Source organism: Nansenia antarctica (genome assembly GCF_963989245.1).
Source record: "Nansenia antarctica genome assembly, chromosome: 9".
Lineage (NCBI taxonomy): Eukaryota > Metazoa > Chordata > Actinopteri > Argentiniformes > Microstomatidae > Nansenia > Nansenia antarctica.
In genome coordinates, this window is record NC_137679.1 from 16,556,831 (window position 1) to 16,560,757 (window position 3,927).

Below are 3,927 nucleotides of genomic sequence, written 5' to 3' on the forward strand. Positions count from 1 at the left end.
AGAGAGGGAGAGAGAGAGAGTGCCTGAGTGAGTAATACAGAGGATTGTGTGGCTGTTTTCTATGATACACTGAGCTCTAACCTTATTTCTCTGCACCGCTACCCCTTAACCCTGAGACCTCTTGGTACTGTCTTGGACTGTACAGTATATATATATAGTATATATATCCCCTTTTCCCAGTCAAACATCAATTCACTGGTTCACTGTAGAAAAGAGGGCCAAGGACTTCAGTGTCCTTGAATAAGGTAGAGAGAGAGAGAGAGAGAGAGAGAGAGAGAGAGAGAGAGAGAGAGAGAGAGAGAGAGAGAGAGAGCGAGCGAGGTGGGGGGGAGGTGTATAATGGTAATGTAATGGCGACAGCTTGTGAATTGCAGTGGGCATGTGGCCAGTAGCTCTGAGAATGGGCTCTGCTTAGGTTACAGAAGGATCCACACGCCCGTTGGAAAAACAGTAATTACAATAAAGCTCAGAGGTCATCTGGCTTTTACAGTAAATACATGTATCAAACATGTGTGAGATTAACATTAGGATCTACGTCCCACACATTATGGTGTTGTTGTTGTTTAACATTACACAACATTGTGAACGATTGTTTATTGAGATTATGCAGTATTAGTGCTGGGGATAGATTCAGACACAACACCGGCTTTATACTCTTGCTGTACATCAATTACAGTGATCATATACACTGCATATCATGTACTCTATATTATATCTGCGTCAGTATTTCATGGACACAGAGACATGCTATCAAGGAAGGAAACAAAGGTAGCACAAATATTAATTGAGTCTGTAAGAGGTGCCACCTATGACACGAGCAAGTGACAGCCATGAACAGTAACATGAAGGGAAACAGCCCAGCAGGTCCAAACACGCCCGATGCGTCCGGCTCTGTCCTGACCTGTCAGACACCTCCACATCCCTCCGCTATCTCTGAGGTTCATCAACACACACCCCTGTCTTCCTTCCTCTCTCCCTATCCCTCCCTCCCTCCCTCACTACACCAGCATTTGTCCCTCTTCTTCTTCCCTCCACTTCCCCCGTGCTCCCGATCTCTCCTGGTTCTACATCTCTCTCTCTCTCTCTCTCTCTCTCTCTCTCTCTCTCTCTCTCTCTCTCTCTCTCTCTCTCTCTCTCTCTCTCTCTCTCTCTCTCTTTCTCTCTCTCTCTTTCTTAATCATATTCATCCCGTTGAGATCCTCTGGCAGGATTTACAAGACAATGTTTTATGGAGTTGACTCTATGAGTGGTAGTTGAGTCTTTATTTGCCAGAAGGTTCAAGGCTCTACTGAGGCATTCCTGGGTTGTGCCATTTTGGAGTGGGAATAATTTGAAGTTACTGTACATGCAACGGGATACTGTCTGTGTGAAAGAAATAATAAAGCAATGTTAGTAAAACCATAATGACATACTGATTACACCAAAACGACAGGCTTGTGTGTTAGAAATAAAAGAAAGTACAGTACAATTACATGACGTCTACATAAACAGCGTTTTTGTTTTCAAGTCCTTGAAGACATCGTTATCATCGGAAGGTTCTTGGCAAATATCTGTATACAGTGATGCTTGAAAGTATGTTTCAAGCATCACCCTTGTGCAACTATAGATTTTTTTTGTTTTTACTATGACATTATTTCATTCATAATCAAATTCATTTATTTAATCAGAACCAGTCTTTTTATCTGACATAACAGGTTTATATTTACCAATTCCATATGTTGGCTTAGAGGGAATCATGCGTGTAGTAGAAACAACATTTTAAAGAAATAAGTGCAGGTGCAAAAATAAGTGAACCTCAAATTGCCTTGGTTAAATCAAGTAAGTATAATCTAGTGGGTAAATAATTGGGTACCAAATGAACCAGTTGAAGGAGAGATCTTTACAAAAGAGTTTGGGTGGGACTCTGATAAATAAGAAACCTGGTCAGTTTTGTGTCCATACAGGTGAATGCAAAACACAACATGCCGAGAGGAAAGGAGATCTCAGAGGACATTAGGAAGAGGTTAGTGAGAGCACCTCAGTCTGCCGAAGGCTATATAAGATTTGAATTCCAGTGTTTCCTCTACATGCATTTATTGGTGGCGGGCCGCCACGATGGAATTTCCTCCGCCACGAATTGATTCAGTCCACAAAAAAAAAAAAAAAAAAATCTCAAAAAAAAAAAAAACATTTTTTTAGCTGATTAAAATATATCTGATCCTAGATCAGCGCTATAATGGATGTTGACTAAAAGTGCACCTAAATCCACGCCCATCTCTCTCTAACCGCTGATCCAAAATCAGATTAATGACATTCAGTTGACGACGTGACACAAGGGCTCCTGATTGGTCTAAATGTGAACTGTGGTATTATTGTTATTGTGTACAGGCCACCGTAGTGACATCCGGGGGGTATTCCATCAACATCGCTAAAGGGAAAATCCAGGTTTAGTCTGATAAATCTCGCGAGAGTTCTTACAAATATCCAGGCATATTCTGATAGGTCTCGCGAGAGTTATCAAAAATAAGCCAGGATTTTCCTTTAGCGACGTTGATGGAATACCCCCCAGGTCAGGTGGGCAGGTTACGACGAGACAACAAGAGACCGGTATTGTAGAGCTTACAGAGCGAGTTAAAATAAAGACACTTACATTGAAATACAGAAGGACTCACGTGTATGTTTAATAGAATAACACGACATGGTGTCAGAAGTCCTGTAAGTGAGTGTTAAGAGTTAGATCGGCCGACAAGTGTCATTTGAGCTCGTGACGGTGAGAAGGGAGAAGAAAAGATGGATGCTAATGCTAACGCGGGAGCAGCTGCAGTCCAGAGAACGGCGCCAGTTTCAAGTGCTACGTTAGCAGACATTAGCAAGTCAAAAAACGATTCTTATGTGCCGTCACTTTAGCAACGACACAGTATTAATGTCAAGGGGAAAAGAAGGGGAGACGATTTTTTTATTGACAACGGAATTACATGCTGGAAAAACATGCAGCTAAAATTCAGGGAACATTTGGACAATAAGAGACACACGGGAGAAGTACGGGAAAACAGGGCTCATGTGGGTCTCATCAAAGGTAAGAGTTTGTTTTCTTTAACTCAGCTGATACTCAGCTGTTTACCGAATGCTCCATCTGACTGTGATTTTACTTCTGTAATGTGGTGGGTTGACATAATTCACGCACGGAACTATAGGTTGAGACTATTGTTCCGTCCGTAGTACCCAAGTTGTTTAGACTGTTCTATTTACTGCTTGAGTGTGTTGTTGACAATCGTTCATGTCCTTCATTAAACGTTTAGCTTTGTCATTTGATACGCCGCCTACGACTACCATCTCTCTGCACTACAGTAAACAGTTAATCAGTAACGTTAGCCGCTTTTGTGCTCATGTAGGCCTACTTCGTATTATATTATAGCTGATGATCTTTGTGTGTGTATGTGACTGTCAGTCACAAGTTTATATTCTGTATATTCATTATTTTATTTTTTTGGCCATCCTCTAGTTTTGGCTGTGATTATAAAAAAAAAAAAATTAAAAAAAAAATTATGTTTTGAGCGCGCGTGCGCGTTTCATGCGCGTGCACGCGAAAAATCGCGCGCACTGCGCGCGCGGTCACGGCCACCCGCCACCATTGTCAAAATTCCTGGAGGAAACACTGAATTCCATTAATCCCCTGTGAGGAAAATCATTTACAAATGGAGAGCATTTAACATGACAGCAACTTGGAACACCCTTTCAAAATATCCCCAAGAGCCACAAGAAAAATAACAAATCTGGTAAAAACCAACCCAAAAATTATATTTAGAGATTTGCAGACCTCCCTTGCTGCATCTCAGGTAACTGTGCATGCATTAACAATAAGAAGAACACTGAATCAAAATGGCATTCGAGGGAGGGTTGCTAGGAAGAAGCCTCTGCTGTCAAAAAATAACCTAACTGCCATTCTTA